We start from the raw sequence: 22,699 nt of genomic DNA, 5'->3' as shown, positions 1-22,699 counted from the left end.
CACATAATAATAATAATAATAATAATAATAATAATAATAATAATAATAATAATAATAATACTAATAATAATACTAATAATAATAATAATAAAAATATACATGATAGAATAAAAAAACTACTTATATATGATATTTTTAAACCATTCCTTACATTTAAACACTCTAATATGAAAGCAGTTTAAGTAATAATGCTAAGCTATTGTTTATTGTGTTACAAACCAATTTGCCTTACTTGTTTTTGGTAAGGTGGACGATATTTTAAATGGTGCAGAGGGCATTGTTGCTTGTACTTACGACCTCTTTGTATTTGCTTTTGCAAATACGTTTTTAGGTAATGTTTATTGTTTTTTGCTATGTCATGAAACTCATGCTACTTTTGTAAATCTCGTCACGGTGATTGGTTTGGAGCAAATAATTTTATAAGTTAGCCTATTCGCTATAATTGTCAGTATTTTAATGTATGTACAATTGCTTATATCAACTTCATTTAAAATGTCGTGAATAGTTGTATCATTGGCAATCATACCACATTGCCTTATTTTCATATTAGTCAATTCTCGAGCTGTACTTTACCAGTTCTCAAACTGTTCTCCATGTGTTAACAATACTCGACCAAAGGACTTTAAGGTTTGAACCATACTCGATCAAAGTTTGAACCTTACTCGACCACTAAATTTCTTCTTTATAAAGCTTGATTGTATAACTACAATTTATTCAAAGATAAACTATATAATTTTACATTGAGTTAGTACATAATTGTGTGTATTTTTTTTTCATCACTCAAATTACGTTCCGATATTGTACCTCTTGGTCAATTTTCTACCAAAGGAAACCAAATCTTCGAAAATAAAAGGAATAAGAGATAAAACTAAGATATGGTCCAGTATGGTTCAGACTTAGTAAAGTACGGTTAGATTTGGTCCAGTATAGTTGATTCTAGTATGATTCATACTCTTTATAATAGTTACGAACTGTTTACGTACAGGTCAAGTACAAATTCAGACTATATTCGAGCGAATAAAATTGAGTCTAATTCAGAATGGTTGAATAAAAATCAGTACAGTCGAGTACAAAAACTGCCTTTTTTCATACTTTTTACTAGTTTTTAGTGTACATAGTATTATATGATAATCAAAATTTAATTCTGATTACATTTGTACATACGAATTACTGAGATTTGGTGTATGCGTTAAGGATACATCAGCTTTTTATCCGAACCGAGTCTGGATGCAATTTGTTAATCAATTAAACAAAACGTATCTGATGATCTGCCTCCTACACCAAAATTTCCCCAAAAAAGCAAAGTACGAAGATACGATACATTCAAAGAGCTGTTACTTTTTGTCATATGAAAATGTAACTAAAACAGTGTATAGTAATCGATGGTTAACCACTAAGATTTTAAGACATAGTAAAAGGCACTCCAAAACTATTTTTATTGTATGGAAATATTTATAGTTGGTTAATGTGCATTAAATACAAACTCAAAGGACACAAATAGTTCATAGTTACGTTTTACGTCCATATTTCGCATCATTAAGTTGTCAGCTGAACCATATATTAGTTTTGAGCACTTCATATTTCGTCGTATCTAATTCCATAGTATTAATATTAATATATTTCCCCATAACTTATTGTTCTTATATTGATATATTGTAGTCTTGTACACTGACCATAACAATTTTCTTTAAAGTGCAAAATAGTATGTAGAGCTCCCAATATTTAATTTTGAGAAGTCCACAGACCTGCATATAAACCTACCATCATATGATAATTTCTTCATGAACATTAGATCCGTATCATCTTTTTTTCATTTTTTTATAAATTAAGGAAGATGTTAGTATACGTAAATGAGACAGCAATTCAAAGAAAAAATAAGCAAATGACATATAGTTAGGAGTCAATATACAGTTTTGAACAATAGACAGGTATCTAAACAATATATCAAGCTCCAAATTGTTTTCACCGTCTTTGAAAAGCCGAAAAAGGTCAAGTATTTATTCTGCTGCATAAAACTGTGCCTGTCTAAAGCCAGGTTCCAGTATTCGTCTTAGATCTTTGTTTTTATTCGTTTTCGTATTTTGTTTATATCTATAGCATTAAATTTAATGTAAATCTTTCTATTCTCCTTTTATAATCATAAGTGGAAAGTGTGAAATTGTAATACTCTCTATTTAATTTTCTCTATACACTGTATATACCGCGTCTCATGTTCATCTACTTTACATGTTGGTAAAGATTAGTTTAGTTTTGTGGGAGATTTTCCAACTGTTTTTTGATTTATGGTTATATAATCATTCAACTTGAAAACAATGTATCGATCTTTATTTTACTGAATGATAAAGGGACACATCTCCACAGAACACTATGTTTAAGTAAAATGACAAACGACAACTACACATAAATATAATAAAAGTGTTCAGTGTTCATGAAGAAAAATACAAGATTTAATCCAAAGGCTCAAAAAAGAATATATATTATAATTCAGAAAAAATAAATCATTCTAATGAATAATGTTATAATTAACATAAAGTAATCAAACTCGTGCATGATTTGTTATGCAACATAATATATTTTAATGGTTGATCGTTCAAACCACGTCTCATTCAAATAAAGAAAATGGAAATTCGGAATGATTTCAGTGGCAGTTACCTTCTTGTTAAATGTTCATATTATGTCATTAATTGTGGCCTAGCGTTCGACATACCTACAATTTGAATAAGTAAAAACCTCCGCAAAAAAACTATTAGTGTTGCACAGTCTTAAGTTTTCTTTGTTGTGTTTAGTTATTGTTGTGTGTCCTTTTTGTCGTTATAATGTTTGACCACGGCTTCATCTGTTTTCATTGGACTTTCAAATGCACCCTTGGTATCTGCTCTCTCTTTCTCTACACTAGGGAGCAAATCATCATTTGGACATTTTTTGCTAACTTACCAATTGCAATATGATTAGATGTCGTAACAAAGTAAAAATAAAAATCATTGTACTATTGGGTAAATTTTAGGCACAGATGAAGGAGATGTTACAATATTGGTCAATAAAACAACTTATAACTTCTCTGTTAGAACTGCGTTTATTTTTACTAAGCTGGGTATCGAAACTCCTGTCTACCCCTTAGCTGAAATGTATTCCGGAAAGAGTCCAACTGCGACTTTGAGCTCAAATTGTTAACATTGTTGAAAATTCACTTTATTCACGTTCCATCTGTCTTTTGGCAGTGAATCCCTAGTTCAGCTAGAAAAACGGTTTCTTGGGCATTTCTTAGACTTAACGCATTGTAAAAAACACTTAAACCTCATGCTGCGCATTTGTTTTTTTTTGTTTTTTTGTTAGAGTTGATTGGTGAATGAGCCACAGACAAACTAGACATTGGTGAAAAACATTCCATATTTTTGTTTGATGAGGTTCTTAGAAAGGTTTGCTTCATTTTATACCAAATTGTTGTAAAAATAAACATATCTTATTATGTACATTTTAAGCTGTAATGTATAACTTAAACCCTTACCTTTCTAGAGCTATTAGTTCGGAATTACGTAGACTGTTTTTAATTTTACAATAAAAACATGAACTTGTATAGTTAGCTTTTTGATTTAAAAAATAGGGTTTAACAGAAACACCTTATTTTGAGATTAAAACTTTTTGTATTGATGCACCTTAATGGGGCATATTTGCAATTAGCTATTGTGGGACATTTAATTTCAAAGCTTAAGTGTAAATATTATTTCGTATCTAATTTAATTACAACTCAGATCAATATGCAGTTTTGAAGCCTAACATCTTCTTGTCATATTGCTTTCTATGTTTTAAACTATATTGATAATATAAATCTATCACATATATCATACAGCGGATATATAAATGAAATTGTTGTTTTTAGATTAACAGCAGGTAATTGACATGTTTAATCAGGCATAATAATAACCATTCTTTTGCACATGGGACAATTCTGTTTTCTCTTTTTTAACCATGGTTTTACACAATCAACATGGAACTCTGAAATTAAAACGAAATATATCACTACACGTCATCGAAAGCTTAATGGGCATGATGTAGACTTTGATTTTGGCTAACCAGTTTGAAATATCTGTGTCACAGATTAACACGGAATTAATTCAATTGTTGTAGCCACAATATTGTTCTGTTTTCCCAGATTGTGACTTATCACCCAATGCAAAAGAAAGGAAAATAACAACAATACCGAACTCCAAGGATAATTCAAAACAGAAAGTCCCTTATCGAATGGCAAAATCAAAAGCTCAAACACATCAAACGAATGGAATACAACTGTCATATTCCTGACTTGGTACAGGGATGTCCTTATGTACAATATGGTGGATGTTACCTGTATAAGAGATTGATGAGTGTCTTTTTGTCAGTTTTTCTTTCCTTTTCTTTTTTTTCGCCATGTATTGTCTGTTTCTGTTCAACTCTTTAGTTTTTTCTGCCGCATTTTCATGTGATGATATAAGATAAATGCAGAAGTAATAAAATATAACATCAAACCAGAAAGGTAAAGGGACGGACGTATGCTTTGTATGTAGATATTTCTTTTTCGGTCTTGTATTGTTATGGTTACATTGTATGACATCTGCATAATTTTTCAAAATCAAAATTACTTTGTTTCTTATATATTCTTTGATTTTAATGAATTTCATCAATGGGGTTTGTTTTTTTTAAGTTTTGATATGCTCAACAGATAGAACGGACGATATGACATCCGCCACTTAACGCGACAGTAAACAGATTAAATTCACATTTAATAAATAAAGTCCTCTAAATTTAAGAACTTGTTCATTAATTACTAGTATGTGTATTTTGATTTTTGATTTTATCACAAGTGTGACTTTTAATTTACAATGTAAAATGGGTTTACTTTGCATAAATATTTTTTTTCCACAACAGATTTGTGAATACTGAATACGATGACGTCGGCTGTTATTTATACAAAAAACGTTTTTAAAAACGACAACTACTGACGTAACAGGGTGCGTTTTTTCTACGTATATTTGACCATATTTGTGTTTTCTACTAATAAAATAAAATTGAGAATGGAAACGGGAAATGTGTCAAAGGGACAACAACCCGACCAAAGAGCAGAAAACAGCCGAAGGCCACCAAATGGGTCTTCAACACAGCAACAAAATCCCGTACCCGAAGGGGGGCTTCAGCTGGTCCCTTAAAAAATGTATAATAAATACTTCTGAAATACTACTAAAAAAACTAGAAACAAATTTTTCTTTTAAAACACATACCATGTTCACAAAGTAAAATCCATAACTTTTCTTTATTAACAAATTCCTCTAGGCATATAGGGCACGTGTCGTATCGATGACCTGTAAGACAAATACAGTTTTATTTTTAGCTTCTTGCATGAATGAAGAAAGATGAAGGTTTACTTAAATGAGATAACAGCCAAATAGAAATTTAACCGAAACATTTAAAGGGCAACATACAGTGTTAAAAATAGACAGATGGTCTATATGATATGTCAACTTCTTAATTGTCTCAAAAGTATAAAAATCGTGAATAAATTAAGCAAAAACTATCAAAGATATGCCATTTGCACCAAATTTCCCAAACTAGAAACATTATACTTATACATAAGACAATTACTGACGAGGACCCTAATTTCGAACAGATACATGAGATTGCAATAATCTTTTCTTGACATCTATAAGTGGCCTTACAAAGAACACACTTTATGTATGAATAATAACAGAAAATGGACGTTTCATAAAAATCCGTAATTTTTGATTGACAATTGCGAGGCTTTCAAAATTGTATTTGTGTTTTATGTTTCCTAATTAAATGCAACATTTTAGAGTGCACTAGTTCCCCATGACGACGTCTCTACAATACATTAAGAAATCAAACGAATAGCTTGATATCAATCACAAATTCATAGTTACAGTATGAAAATGTAATTATAAGAACTCAGTGCTTTTTGTTTATTTAGTAGGGTTGTAAAAGCGTTGATTGTGTGCATACTTTAAATATGAAACACTTCCGCGTTACATACTACATGTAACTCAGTCAACACTTTTACATAATAAAAATTTAATGAAGTATTCATTAAATACATATATTTGGTAAACGGTTATGAGACAGCAACAAAAAAAAAAATAAATAAAAAAAGGACAGCAGGTTTATGATTTGAGGTTCTTACAAATATTGTATAATACATTTTTGCTGTTGGTTTTTTTTTGTTTTTTGTTTTTTGTTTTTTGTATTTTTATATTTTGCTTATTGGGTATTTATCAATATAATGGATAAAATGACATTCCAATAAAAATGTTTTATTTGTAAGAAAGTGCCACAGATACTTATAAATGGTTCTGAAGTTGTCAATCACTACAAGGTTTATCATAATTACGAAAAAAGTGCAAAATTATGTCATTATTATTTTCAGTTGCAATTTAATATTAGACATCTGTAAAATTCTATACAAAAGAGGGACGAAAGATATCAGAGGGACAGTCAAACTCACAGATCGAAAACAAACTGACAACGCCATGGCCAAAAATAAAAAAGACAAACAGACAAACAATAGTACAGATGACACAACATAGAAAACCAAAGACTAAGCAACACGAACCCCACCAAAAACTGGGGGTGATCTCAGGTGCTCCGGAAGGGTAAGCAGATCCTCCTCCACATGTGGCACCTGTCGTGTTGCTTATGTTATTACAAATCCGGTAAATAGTCTAATTCGGTAAGTCACATTCGTAAAAAGGGAAGGGTATTGTAGTTACGACATAGGGAACATATCCGATATCATCTGTGAAACGGTTATTCCATAACGGTCAACCAACTCTTGATGGCGTCCGTAAAATTTACGAATGAATGATTTCAACTTCACCATTTGGAACTCTTGGCTTAATAGCTTCCTTGTGAGCAGCAATCCTCTATCAAGGAAATCATGATAGGAAACACAAGCCCGGGAATACCGTATCAATTGGGAGATATATACTCCGTATGCAGGCGCTGCTGGAATGTTGCTACATAGAAATGGAAAGTTCACAATTGGGAAGCTGAAATCATCTCTTTTGTCATAAAGTTTTATATTCAACCGACCCTCATTGTCAATTTCTAGATGTAAGTCATGATATGAGGCAGACTAAACTGTATCTGAATTATCTTTTATCTGTAGTTCGATAGGATAGATTCGTTCAACATAGTCACTAAATTTTGTATTATTTAGTGAGAGAACATCATCTATATAGCGGAACGTAGAGTTAAAGGATATTGCTAACTTCTTATCTTTCTGTCAAAATAGCCTGTAAATTTTTCATTCAGACTCTTGCTAAATTCGCATAGGTTTCATAAACATTTCATTGTGAGTAAAACAAATAAAAAGTGAATTGGCCTTACATTGTACGACTGTTGTCGAATAACGAGACATGCAGTTGCATCAAAGTAAAATCAAAGTTTCATCTTCAAAGCAAAATGAAAACCAATTGAACATTGTTTTGTTTTGGGTCTTTTAATTTTTGTATCTTTGTCGTAGACCGCACATATTCTGTAATTCAGTATGATGTGATATGTACTGTGAAACCAAAAGCAAAGAAGTTGCTACACATTTACGGTTGGTTTTACTCTAAGTGCAATAACTTGTATGTCAAAGCTTTCTTGTTTGTTGCAAACTGGTTGTGTTTGGATCTTACCAGTTTTCAAATAATATTATGATAAATAATTAGCCAAGTAACTTTTGCTATTATATGAAAGAAATGACATATTTAGGCGTACTTATATACAATGTAAGACCAAACTTTATACTTTCCATCTAGTCAAAAAAAGTGTGTGACATAGTGAAGTTAAGTAGAAATTAGGGACTTTTAATTTCATTTCAAATAATGAGTTTACAATTTCGGTTGTGTTGTTTAAATGCGATATGATAACATGTGAATCATGCGAGATGCATTGGGGTTTATCATTGTGATGTTGATAAGCCAAAATAGCACAATAAACATAATGAAAATGTGTTTATATTTATTTAATTCTTTCCAAGGAATAGAGTAGACCCGGGTAACATGTGCAATTTTTTACATATATTTTACGAGAAGCAATTCTGATCTCGAAGCAGTCTTTTAATTAGAATAGATTACCCTAGCTGTATTTGACAAAACTTTTTTTTTAATTTGTGTCCTCAATGCTCTACAACCTAAATCCTGTCATCTATGTTTAGTTTATTCAAAGTGTGAAGGAACTGGAAATGCAATTTTGTTAAAAACTTTTACCTTTCTTAAACTTTGCAGCATGAACTGCACATGCTTCAAAAGTACAACTTTTCCACGTATACGTTTTAGACAACTGAAATGGCGTTCCACTCGTTGTACTTGTCCTCCCTCTGCTGGCTGATATTCTTTCTTTAATCTCCTTCTAAAACCATGTTAGTATATATCAGTTTTACAGTTGTTTAAAGATCTTCGCAAGTGTTTACTTATTTTTATGGATTTACGCAATAATTGGATATGTTTAGTCAATAGCAGAATTCAGCAAAGAAGTTTATTTCACACGAGACTTCAAGCTTAATATTGTATTTGAAACCTGACGTCGGGTCCAGATACTTGTATATTGTTGAAGACAGCCTGTTGAACGCTGAATGTCTTTTGCGACTTTTTATGCCAAACCACTCACTGGCCGCGAAATATTGGTCATATACGTCCGTCATATTCTCATTTGATCTATCTATTACCATTAATTGTCCTAATGGTTTTGCAATACTTGTAGCTATCAACATGATGATTTATTATAATGCAGGTCGAGTTTTCAGTTGTTTTAGATGACCTGTTTTCATAGAATAATTCTGGTTCATGAGCAGGAAAAGTGTAGAAACATGCGAAAGAAATTAGTCTAGTTGGGTTGATTTCAAATTGACGTGTACCTCACACATTCTTCTATTTACATTAAACATTTCTACCGTTTGAATGCTAAAACATCTAGTTCGTACTTTTCTCGCATTATCAATGATGTTTTTCAATAAACACGAGATTGTTATCAATATCACATTATAAGAATAAGAAAATGAGCTTTTATTGCCAATAAGACAACTATCCAGCAAAGACTAAATAACGCAGATGCTTGCAACTCTAAGTCATTGTACGGCCTACTAAACCTATACATAATAGCTAGCTAAGAAAATCCGAAATGTCAAAATGTAAAACACTTCAAACGAGAAAACTAACGATGTACAGTATGTACAAAACAATTAGCGGAAAACAAATATGATAGACAACAACTAACGACAACCACTGAATAACATGATCCTGGCTTTGAATATGGACATTAAAAATGTTCCGGGTTAAACAAGTGTTCACTAAAAATCAGCTGACAAAGACTTAAATTGTCAGATCGACACAAAGCACATACACACAACTAACAAAAAAAGATTAAGACACAAAGTGCCGATCTAAGAATACTCGTTGTTAGTGAAAGCTATTTTAAAGCCAATTACAACTAATAAATAAATACTGTTTCCCAGACTAAAGAAGTACTTGTACTAGATAGACAAGAACAGAAAATATAGTTTTAATAAAAAATGAGTTCGGATAAGAAAACTTCAAGATGAAAGAAGATACAAGATTTTTTGAAAAAATCGACCACCACAAATAGAGTTTTTAATGCAACCAAATGATATTCAAGGTTTACACAGGTACGTACGATTTTTTCACGTATGCACTCACCTGTTAAATGATTCAAACATGCAAATCCGGACTAGCAGTGTCAAAGTTAGGAACATTAAAAAGTGTTAATGTCAGGTAGACGATAGTAGATATCATTATCTATGAAAACGTTTGTGCTTCTAATAAGGTAAGAAACTTTGACAATGTAACAATCAATCAATTCGTTATCGATATGATCAATTCTCGATATTTTCATGTATTACTTTGATGAGCTTTTCGTGTTCTTTTTCAATTATATGTTGCATACAAATGTATTTAGTGTATCTTTCAACTAGCATATTTGCTCTGTCATTACAAAATAAAGTGCGTGCAAGTTAGCAGTGAAAGTAATCTTTTAGATTTTGAATCGACTGAAATATGAGTTATCGTTAGAAGTAGAGGTATTTTGTAGTTAAGCGCATTTGCAAAAATATTTGTACTTACAAGCCTTGCATTCAACCATATGCAACACAAGACCACCATAAGACATGCAACAAAAATTGAAAAACCGATCAACACATCTCTCGACAGCGTGTCGGTTTTTTCAAATGAACTGAAAAATTTCAGAAATGAATACATTTTTAAACAACTCTTCTAAATAAAGATTTGTTAATCGAAATATTAGAGGCAATATTGGGAAATTTACATGAAGCTATTCGAAATTTATAGTCACTCAATTAAAGAGATAGACTCACCTTCGCAAAAAAATGTAAACATTTCCCTTTCTTTCATTTAAGAGGGACATAGTGATTTCATATGCATACTCTTTTTAAAAACACACATAGTATGCAACCCCATTCCCTTACCCACGCCTTGGTATTTTCTTACCCTTTTTATATGATTTGTTTTACATGACTTTTCGTAGATACACAATTTTATATTTTGTACATAGAATAGTTTTCGACAGAAATGATACCTACATCAACAAACTATTGTTTACGAAATTTTTTATCTACATGAAATTAAATTAAAATCAGTGTTAATTCGGATAGTAATTTCATTAATCATGATTTCTTTTGTTTTTTCCGTCAATACAACTTTTTCGAATATATGAAAAAAAGATAGATCAAGTATATGTTATCATATTACAAGAACTTTACACCAAACTAGTACGTCCAAAATGTTTTATTTAATAACATGAATAATAAATATAAATTTTTGGGAAGGTTCATTTCTTACTACGCCAAACTAATTTTGATATCAACACCATGTAACAGTTCTTTTGCATGTTTACTGATAAAATTGATACATGTATGCTAAGTTTATGTGAAATGTGTTTAAAAGGCAGTCGGTTTTCTTAAAGGTTCCAAGTATGCTCCTCTTCTAGAAAACACGATTTTTTGTTTAAATGCTGCAGGAAGTAAGAATTTTGAAAGGAATGAATGAAAAAGATGAGTATTCTACTCAAACCTTTCATAACACGTTCCTCAAAATTGCATATTTCATTTTTCTGCAAGACAGCAAGACAGCAAAATATCATGGAATGTGTCTTTAAGAGACTCCTACTCCTAGTACAGCTAGGTCCGCTAGGTATCTTGTACCGGTTGACCATATTTAAAATTTATATTTGATGTCTGTCGGGTAGAAAGAGTTAGAAAGTTACATTCAATACTAAAATTATATTGACGTAAAATCGCACATAATGTTGCAGGTTTATAGAAAAAAGCCTTCCAAAATATTTACCTTTACTTTAAACAAATATTTATATAAGATATTTTAAAACTGGTACTCACTACCCAGATAATCGCATCGCCAGCAACATTAAGAGCAAGGTCAGTACTGCTATTATAATTTCCCGGTTATATTCTAAGTTTAGAAGATCTTTGCAAAAGAATTTCTGAAACAAAAAGTAATATGCATGCTAGTTCCAGTATTGTATTAGTACGAAAAACTTGTAGGCTTTGAGATATATCAGTTTTAAAGAGGAGATGTGATATGAATGCCAAAGATACAACTATCCACCAGAGACCAAATAACGAGGGTGTAAGAAACTATAAGTCAACGTATAGTATGAAATTTGATCTTAAACCTATAAGGTAAGCTTTAAAAACAGACATGAAAGAATGTGAAACAATTCAAAAGAACAACCAACGGCTGACGTATATTAAAACATTTTTAAAGTGTTGAAATATGTGAAACTGGAACATTTGGTGGTCAATTATTACATTTAAATACAATGAATATCGTTATTATAAATGTACTCACAAAATTGTAAACTATAATGGCGGGCCAAACTAATAATAGTATATTAGATTATTAGAAAGTCACATCAGAACCATAACGATTCTGAAATTACACTTTTGACTCTACAAAATAACATTATTATGAGAGAAGTTTTATCCAAACATGATGACTTACAGTCCCACACTGACCCGATAGTACAAACTAGCACATCGCCAAGTATTTTAGATACTGCCATCCCAACTCCAATAATTTTCACAACTAATGATGGCCATGCCGTCAATCAATTTATCAGAAGTGATTAAACATATTATTGCTAGTCCTGACTTTGTTGATTGAACCGGTCCATAAACTGCTGATATTGTTAAAGCTAGTTTAGGCAGTGCTTTGTCCAATTATGTTTCGAATCACGAACCCAAAGTAGAGAAACAAGAACAAATACTTTCAGATTTAATAGTTAACAATTTAGAACTTATGGAAAGCAATAAGCAGATGAATTAAAATTGATCTAGGGGAACTACAGCAATATGGGAGGAGAAATTCTTTGCGATTTCATAATGTACCCTTATAGAAAACCGAGCTTGGTTCAACAGATGAGTTGGGTTATGCAAATCTCTTCTTGATCTAAATATAAAAGTTTATGATATTGACAGGTCTTACATGGTAGGTCTATATACAAATATGGCAATCACCAGTTAATCTGTCGATTTCGGAATTGGAAAATTTATAACATTATATTTCAATAGAAAAAAATGCCAAAGAATAATTCGGATAAAACAGTTAATAATTACCGAAGACCTGACCCAATATCGACAGTTATTGGTGAAAAGTTAAATGATGCCAGGAAAAGATAAGAAATTGAAGGTTCTAGACGATGGTTGAACGAATATTTGCCAAAAAACGCCCCAATCTAGAAGAACATTTATTCGAAGAATGGAGGACTTGAGTGAACTTTTCCTGTCTTAACTGATAAAGTATTCATGATTAAAAATTGATATTTGTACTGTTCATGTTATATTATTAGATACATGCAAATGTTATAATATTTTGAATTAAAACATACTTATTAATAAATATATTAGAACACCACAAGTAAAAGATAGGGACTTACCGTAAATGAGATAATATTGAGAACTGTTATTTAGGTAATATCATATCAGATATAAAAAGAAGATGGGGTATGATTGCCAATGAAACAACTCTCCACAAGAGACCATATGACACAGAAATGAACAATTATAGGTAACCGTACGGTCTTCAACAATGAGCATAGTCAGCTATAAAAGGCCCCGAAATAACAAATGTAAAACAATTCAAACGTGAAAACTAACGGCCTAATCTATTTTCTTAACACATATAAATAAGAAGTTGTGGTATGAGTGCCAATGAGACAACTATCCATCTAAGTCACAATGTGTAAAACGTAAACAATTATAGGTCAAAGTACGGCCTTCAACACGGAGCCCTGGCTCACACCGAACAGCAAGCTATGAAGGGCCCCAGAATGACTAGTGTAAATCAATTCAAACAGGAAAACCAACTGTCTAATCTATATAAAAAACGAGAAACGAGAAACACTTATGAACCACACCATCAAACGACAACCACTGAACAACAGGCTCCTGACTTAGGACAGGTGCATAAAAATGCAGCGGGTTTAAACGTTTATTTGTTTGACCCATAACTAAGTCATTGGGTCTTTGTGTTACGATCTACTCGATTGGTGTTGTAACTAAATATTTGATTTTTGTATCAACAATGTTGTCGATAAAATATTTTAATAACTAAATATATGTTATGTGATCAATTTATTAAAGTTGTTGTCCTCGAAAAAGGTACGCCAGATACCAATTCGCTCATACGTTTTTTGCCCTGTGTTTATGTAAATACAAATTTTGCTTCTGTTTGTTTATTTTGCTGTTTTTTCTTTCATAGTGGAGCACACATTTGAATTATGTCTTTATGGTGTATTAGTATTTATGGTGTATCATTACACATACTTGTTCATTTACATTTTACTATCGCGGGTCCATGACTAATTAAAGTACCTATGCCTTATTTGTAGCCTGGATTTTTAGTATTTGTAATATTATCTGCTAAAGTCATGCTGATTGTAAGGTGCACAATTTCCTCTGTTCTCAAAATCTTTCTGTTTTAACCGAACCGCACGTCCTAGGTTTCTTACTACAATAAATTTACTATAAACTAAACTGATGTTTTTAACTAAATAGTCAAAATTATTAGTGGTATTGAGGTGGAAGAAAACCGACTTGTTAAATAATGTACTATAGTGTGACCTTGATATAAAACAACTACTGGAAGAATTCCAGGCTCTCCTGTTAGAGGAGGGGTTTACAGATGGTAACAGACAACTACAAACGGAAACTACACGTGACATATACTATTGGTATCGGTATCGGATTCGATCCGGAACTTTTTTATTATAAGTAATATTAATTATGTGGAGAACAAAAGGGCCTAAAATTGAATAATTTTCCTATTTTAGTTATATATAAAGATGAATTCTTTGATTCGTCGTTTTTACGTCATGCCGGCTACACATTGGACTTCGTCATTTTAGTAGTATAGATGTGAATAATAGTTAATAAATAGAGATCCAACTTACAAATCAACAGAAGATGTGTTTATCATAGACAATGGATGATGATTTAATTCAATACAGAATCTCAAGAAGCACATTTAATTTCAAATTGTATTCAGTTCTAAAAAAAGAGAAAATGTTGTATTATATGAAAACATATTCACTGTTTTCACAGTTCGTTCAATATGTTTTATACAGTATTAAAATAAGTTTAGATAATCTCCATAAAAGAGAAGCGAAAGATACCAAAGGAACATTCAAACTCATAAGTCGAAAATAAACTGACAACGCCATGGCTAAAAAAGAAAAAGACCAATAAACAAACAATAGTACACAAAACACAAACACAGAAAACTAAAGACTGAGCCACACGAACCCCACCAAAATCTGGGTGCTCCGGAAGGGTAAGCAGAACCTGCTCCACATGTGGCACCCGTCATGTTGCTCATGTTTGTACAAACCCGGTAATAAGTCTAATTCGGTAGGTCACATTCGGTTAAAGGGGGACGGGATATAAGTTTACTTTATGTAATTTTTGTGTAGATTTTAGTTTTACCTTTATTATCATGATTATGTTACTTTTGATACTTCTTTGTAAGATGCAGCTGAAAACCCCGGCCCCTATGAAAACGAACTTTCGATATTTAATTTGAATGCCAGAAGTGTCCGAACAAAACTTGATTATATTGAAACTCTGGCCTTAGGCTTTTCCATAATTTGTATCACAGAAAGTCCTCCTGCTGAAAATATTTTTAGTCATGATATACATATAGATGGATACCATAATGAACTATATATAATTGATTGGAACTGCTTTGGCGGAGGTGTCTTGATTTATGTATCTGAAATACTAAAAACAAAGAGGCGATTTTATTTAGAATTTGAAAGTGGTGAACTAATATGGTTAGAAATTAATTTCCTCATCACAAAATTTTACTTTGTGTTGTATATCAATCACCAGATTCAAGTCATTCTTTCTTGGAAAATTTCAAACATTCAATAGAACAATTATATAACAACAGACAAAATAGTTATGTCGATTGGACCTACTTTGATATGATAACTGCACTTGAATTTTTACTCGATAAAATTTTTGTTCGCTATGGAGATTCCGTTTATCGTCAAGTTATCGGAATTCTAACGGGGACTAACTGTGCACCACTTATTGTGGACCTTTGTATTGTTACGAGTTACAATTTATGACTAAAATCAGCAACTGATATATTTCACTTTTACATATTCGGATGATACATTGCTTCTCAAAATTGACGACTTCAGTATGTACACTAAAGAGATTTATTCTGCTGAACTGACTTTAAATAAAGCCAATACTAACACTGAGCACTGTTCTTTCCTGGATCTTGACATCTATATCTTTAACGGGAACTTTATACTAAAATTTACGATAAAAGAGATAATTTTATTTTTCCTATTGTTAATTATCCATTTTTAGATGATGACGTTACATTGACACCATCTTATGGTGTTTATATATCCCAACTTGTACAAGTCACTCGTGTATGTAACAATGCATGTGATTTTAACAAACGAAATCTCTGTATTACGGAAAAATTATTACACCAGGGTTTTCGATATCACAAACTTGTCAAAACATTAACTAAATTTTATCATCGGTACAAGGACATCATTCGTAAATATAAATCAACGTGCAGACATCTTATACGTTCAGGTATTTCACATCCCATATTTTATGGTAATATTCTACACAAAGCACAAAAATGTCGTCTTTCCTCAAAAGGTAACGGAACCGATTTATTCAGAAGGGATACATTTACAATACTGTTGTCAAGTCATTAAAGATGGCATTTTTTTGGAATTAATATTGATTCACTCGTAGGATCTTTGCGTCGGAAATAAACAGTTTTAGTCTAAAACCAGTTATTGGTATGATACGGGTTATGTTCTTCTAGTATATTTTTTGATGGTATGATACTTAACCCCTTACGGAGGGATTGTGCTTGATTTTCATAGGATGAAGACATACTCTTTCATTCAATTTATTTGAGGTCTGGAGCTGGCATGTCAGTAACTCTAGTAGTCCTTTGTTAATTTATGTTCATCATTGTCATTTTGCTAAGTTTCTTCTGTTACCTTATCTAACATCGGACTCGGACTTTTTTAACAGAGTTTTAATGTGCGTATTGTTTTGTGTTTTTTATTTTTCATTGGCTACAGATATAGAGGTAGGGTTGAGATCTCACAAAACATGTTTAACCCCGCCGGATTTTTGCGCCTGTCCCAAGTCAGGAACTTCTGGCCTTTGTAAGTCTTGTAAGTTTTTTTTTAAATTTTAGTTAAGTTATATGTATTGGAGTTTAGTGTGACGTTCATTTTTGCTGAAATAGTATACATTTTTTAAAGGGGTCAACTGAAGCCCGCCTTCGAGTGCGGGATTTTCTCGCTGTATTTAAGATCCATTGGTAGACCGGCTGTTTTCTGCTCTTTGGTTGGGTTGTTGTCTCTTTGACATATTCCCCGTTTCCATTCTCTATTTTATATAATTATACAACTACAATTGTAATTACAGGTGATTTGAATGTTGATTTATTTACTGAACAAAACATGTCTAAATGATCTCATGAATAGTTTTTGTTTACAAAATGTTGTAAATAAAGCTACCAGATTTGATCAAAGATTTGGAAGAGCAACTTTATAAGTTCCAATAATAACTGAGATTGTTGTGCTACCTTTTCTGAAGTTATTGATATAAATAGAGAAATGAGTAATCATAATGCTACCCAAATATTTTTAAATTCCGAATTTTAGAGAAATAAACTTTCAAAGGATTTTATGAAATTTAATAATGATATAAATTTTTCAGAATTTTGGCAAATTTCTTTAGCTGCATTTGAGGATTCTGTAGACGGGTTGGCAGTTTTTTCACAGAAAAATATATAGACATGGCTAAAAATTCTGTACCTTCTAAAACCGTCACTATTCGACCATCAGATACACCTTGGTTTACACGGAAATTCGAAAAGAGATTAAGCTACGTAATAGACTTCATAAAAAAATACGAAAACTGAAAACTTTGCAAAATATTCAAAAATTTAAAGTTCAACATAACAAAGTCAATAAGCATGATTTTTAATGCAAAAGAACAGTTCTATTTAAACGCTAATGGTCTTTTAGATGAAAAGTCAAACACAGATCCGAAAGCATTCTTGTTATTGGAAATTGTCGTTCCACGTCGACTCCTCCCTTATTAAATCTAAACACTAATGAAATTTCGGTAAGTGAAAAAAAAGCAGATTTGCTTGCCTCATATTCTTGTAATATTTCTACCTCTTTAGATGAAAGAATTTCACCTCAAGACTTACCAATTCGTACCTAACATAGCTTTACTGCATATAGTGGGTGTTTACCTTTATCATATATATTCGTTTGTTAAATGAGAACCTCAAACTTTCCAAGTTGCTCGAAAGTTGCTAATGTTTTAGCTTTTTGAAAAAGGTGATAAAACGATGGTTTCAAACGATCCTTCTATTGCATTGTTAAACTGTGTAAGTAAAGTTTTTGAAAGGAAAGTTTATAATTTATGATAGTTTATTTCTATGAGGCTGACTTCATACAGGAACTTCTTAGGAAGAAAGAAAAGAAGTTAGCAATATCCTTTAACTGTACTCTCCGCTATATAGATGATGTTCTCTCACTAAATAATTCTACATTTGGTGACTATGTTGAACGCATCTATCCCATCGATACAACAGATACAGTTAAGTTTGCCTCATATCTTGACTTACATCTAGAAATTGACAATGAGGGTCGGTTGAAAACAAGACTTTAGGACAAAAGAGATGATTTCAGCTTCCCAATTGTGAACCTTCCATTTCTATGTAGCAACATTCCAGCAGCGCCTGCATACGAAGTATATATCTCCCAGTTGAAACGATATTCCAGGGCTTGTTTTTCCTATCATAATTTCCTTGGTAGAGGGTTGTTGCTCATAAGGAAGCTATTAAACCAAGAGTTCCAGGTGGTGATGTTGAAATCATCCCTTCGTAAATATACGGACACCTTCACGAGTCGGTTAACCGTTATGGAATATCCGTTTCACAGAAGATAGCGGATATGTTCCAAATGTCGTAACTACAATCCCGTCCTCTTTCCCCCGAATGTGACCTACAAAATTAGACTTATTACCGGGTTTGTACTAACATGAGCAACACGACGGGTGCCAGATGTGGAACTGGATCTGATTATCCTTTTGAAGCACCTGCGATCACCCTATGATGATGGGGTTCATGTTGCTAAGTCTTTAGTTTTCTATGTTGTGTTTTGTGTACTGTTGTTAGTCGGGTTATCTTTTTCTTTTTCAGCTATGGTGTTGTCAGTTTATTTTCGACTTATTAGTTTTAATGTCCCTTTGGTATCTTTCGCCTCTTTCTTATAAACATATTTCTAATTTCATTTCTGAACACAAGCTATTGTATAAACTCCTGAAATTTATCACAGAATTTGTTTAGCTCAAGATAAAGAAATTATTTGTATGCTTTTATGACATATCGAAGGGCTTTTGACCGGCTTTGGCCAAAGGTCTACAGGCAAAAATAAATAAAGGTTTAGATTGAAAAAAATTTCAAGTAAAAAGAAACAGAAATTGCTTCTAAAAAATTCAAAATCAACATTTGGTACATTAAAAGCAGGTGTATCTCAAGGCTCAGTACATGGGGCCTTATGATTTCTTATGTTTACAAATGACATATAACAGATTAAATTCAATGTTAAGTAATACTTCTTGCCGATGATAATTCACTTATGTACTCTTCGAGTAATGCTATAGATCTAGAAACTTTAAACAATTGGTCAAACTAGTGGTTTGTAGATTTTAATCCTTAAAATACAGATTATATGGTGTTATAATTTCCGTAAGGATTTCCAGTCTATCAATTTAAAATTCAATGGACAATGCATAAAAAAGGTGACGACAACAACCATTTAGGTTACGTTTTCTAACAACTGGAGGAATCAGTCCATATTGATAATATTTGTTGCAGTGCCACCAAACAGATTTTTGTTCCCAGGAAATTGAAATACGTTCTTTAATGAAACAATCTTAATAAGATACATTTTGCCTACATACTTCACTTTTGAAACATACATGCGAGCTATGGGATTGGTGCTGTGTACAAGATTCTGAGAAAAATTGAGCGCTTGCAGCTCGAGGCGGCCAGATTTAATACTGAAATTTTGCAATTTACAAGCAAAGAATCCCTATATTTTGAAACAGGATTGAAATCTTTGAGTTCTAGAAGAAATAGTCGTAAATTACGTTTATTTCATAAAATACATAATAATGATGTTCTAGAATATTTTATGGATTGTATCTCAGATTATGCAGTTATGCAGATAGTAGTCATTATAATACTAAAAACCGTTCTCATCATAGATGACCGAGATGTCGATTGGACATATTCTATTTGGAACAGACGAAATTTGTGTTGAACAAAATTCTATCCTTTTCAGAAAAATGCATAGTTATATACGCCATAGAAAACGATTCTTTGATTAACATTGCTATATCTTAAAATGACTGAGGTTGTGAGTTCGAATCCCGCACGGGACAGGTGCACTCGACTCCAATCTTAATTGACAAGGATTTTCAGTTTTACTACCGAAGGTCGGTTGTTCTCTCCAGGCAATCCGGGTTCCTCCGACAATAAAATCTGACAGCCACAAAATAGCACAATAGTGTTGAAAGTGGTTAAACACCAATCAATCAATCAATCTTAAAATATACTTGTATCCAACTGTTATTGTTTAAACATAATATATTTTTTGTATATAATTTTCATATTGTATTTAATTATATAATTGCTGTCATCGTGAATGTTTGTATATTGTAATTATTTGGAGAGGATTATGTTAAGTTGTTATATCTTGTATCCAATCCTATTGTTTTATGGACAATAAAATGCGATTAAACTAAACAATATTGAACATCTCTATGTATTACACATCCTAAACGGCGATGAAGTCGTATCCATCAGTCGAAGAAATTTCGAGCATTCATTATTAATACCCTAAGGTATCCTCGGTATAAACAATACGTAGAATATTCCATTGCTTTAAAATGTTACAGTAAAATAGTGCATTAGACAGGTTAAATAATTCATATAAATTAAGTATTGATCATTATAGTCTATCAATATATTTTCTACTTAATTTTATTTATGTATTGATTTTCCTTAAAGTATTTACTTTGACAAATATAATGACAGGACAACAACTTCCTATTTTTAGTTATGCATATTTTTCGTTTAAATTGTACTTGTTATGGAGAGACATCCGAAACTATAACGCATATGTATTAAACGATCCAGGAAACTATTTATCATCAAACGAGTTTTGTTTTCGAAAATTACCAAAGTTAAATAACTGTTTTTCTATAAAATCAGTATTCCGAAGGTTTACGTTAACAGATTCAACCTATCAACATATCAACTTAATTATAACATAAAATTGAGAATGGAAATGGGGAATGTGTCAAAGAGACAACAACCCGACCATAGAACAGACAACAGCAGAAGGTCACCAACAGGTCTTCAATGCAGCGAGAAATTCCCGCACTCGGAGGCGTCCTTCAGCTGGCCCCTAAACAAGTATATATACTAGTTCAGTGATAATGAACGCCATACTAAACTCCAAATTGTACACAAGAAACTAAAATACATGACGCATGATATTTAAGGCCATTTCGATTTCATGTTAGAACAATGATAGACGCAAAGAATTTAGCCTACAAGTACATTTACAGTGAGGCAGAATACAGCATTGATGGTTTTATTTAAATGCAGTTCTAATAAAACAATTATCAACGTTTATAAACTACTTTTAATTGACTTTAAAATCAACAATAACGTACCTGGCGTAATATGTCTTTGATAAAAACACTGTGACAGTATTTAAAAATACACAACCCTTTATGTGTTTTTAATTAATATTTTATACTCTTTAACTTTTATTAATAGTCGTTTGTCTTAACGTTTTGAATAACTGACCTCACAGCATTTCAGTTCACCAGTTTCTCTTCTAACTTATAATATTGTATGAAATTACATATAGAATTTTCGATTTCTTTGTTCGTTATCTGGAAATATTACATGATTCAACTATGCACACAAAATGACATGTGACTCTTAAAATAAAATACTGAAATTTGAAATAATTAATGTAATACATTTTTGACACTTCCAAGGTATTTAATTGGTAGCCATATTATTTTCTGAAAATCGAATGAAAATTGGCTTATTGGGTAATTAGTTATGTAATACACATATTTTACAAAGATATTGATTTGATATTAAGGAGAAATCTAGATTTGATTTTGTTAAAAGGATTATAAAAAGAAGTTTGTGACTAAAACATGATGAGGTGACAATTTTTAATTAAAATAAAACTGTAAAAATCATCATATTTGAGTTGAAACTGAGATCAGTTTTGGATGATAACTAAAATTGCTCATATACAGGGAAAATAAACCCTCTGCAGTTATTCATAATTACATGAACAACTATATTATACCCATACATCCTATTACAGGGCTCCAATGTTGTATTTATTTTTACCACCATTTGACCTGAATGTGCTTTTTGTATCCAAGTTGGAAGAGGTGTTTTTTTGGCAGTTGATGAGTTTTTTTTTTTAATCGATCACACCAAAAATATCTTTATCTATAGATACAAAAATAATAATATTTTAGCTTTGAAATGAGTTAAAGATTTTGAAAAAACATTGAGTAGTTTTGGAAACATTAATCTTTAAAGACTGTTGGTTGGATTAAAACAAGTTTGACTGTAGTGCTACCTTGAAATTAATATGTTTTCTAAATTAACAATTGAACTAGATACAAGTTATAATATATTCTTCACAAAAGGTCAATCTTACGCCAAAAAAAAAAAAATGAAATAACTATAGCTATAAAGGGAAGTATTTTTTTTCAAATTTTGAAGTAAAAAACCGCTTCGATCAGGTCATTTTTATGCGAACAAAACTTCTATTATTTGTTTTAATATATATTTTTTGATATACAGTTGTATAGTTCATAACGTTTTATGCTGTGTTAAGCAATATTGACAAAATGTCCTTGCTTATGTAAAATAATGACACTTCGACTATTCTTTTCAATGTTTCTCATATGATTTTTTTCAGTCATGCAGGTTTATTATCATCCGTTATTTTAATCCTAACGGTAATTGAAGACTCTAATATGCAATTTACTATAGGTTTCTCC

At 31.5% G+C, this 22,699-nt stretch overlaps 1 long non-coding RNA gene across 1 annotated transcript; it reads right to left on the bottom strand.

The window, feature by feature from the left end:
- Positions 1 to 2,308: 2,308 nt before the first annotated feature.
- On the bottom strand, positions 2,309 to 21,380 carry LOC127738471 (uncharacterized). Its single transcript, XR_008000052.1, has 6 exons — positions 21,332 to 21,380; positions 11,396 to 11,499; positions 10,107 to 10,215; positions 8,238 to 8,379; positions 5,253 to 5,333; positions 2,309 to 3,993 (listed from the first exon to the last, which is right to left on the bottom strand). It is a non-coding gene; the product is annotated as an uncharacterized LOC127738471 (long non-coding RNA).
- Between the last annotated feature and the right edge of the window lie 1,319 nt (positions 21,381 to 22,699).

This window comes from Mytilus californianus, unplaced genomic scaffold (genome assembly GCF_021869535.1).
Source record: "Mytilus californianus isolate M0D057914Y unplaced genomic scaffold, xbMytCali1.0.p SCAF_4, whole genome shotgun sequence".
In the NCBI taxonomy this organism is placed as follows: domain Eukaryota; kingdom Metazoa; phylum Mollusca; class Bivalvia; order Mytilida; family Mytilidae; genus Mytilus; species Mytilus californianus.
Note: the sequence above shows the minus strand (reverse complement) of the source record. Positions and strands in the feature narration are given on the sequence as shown.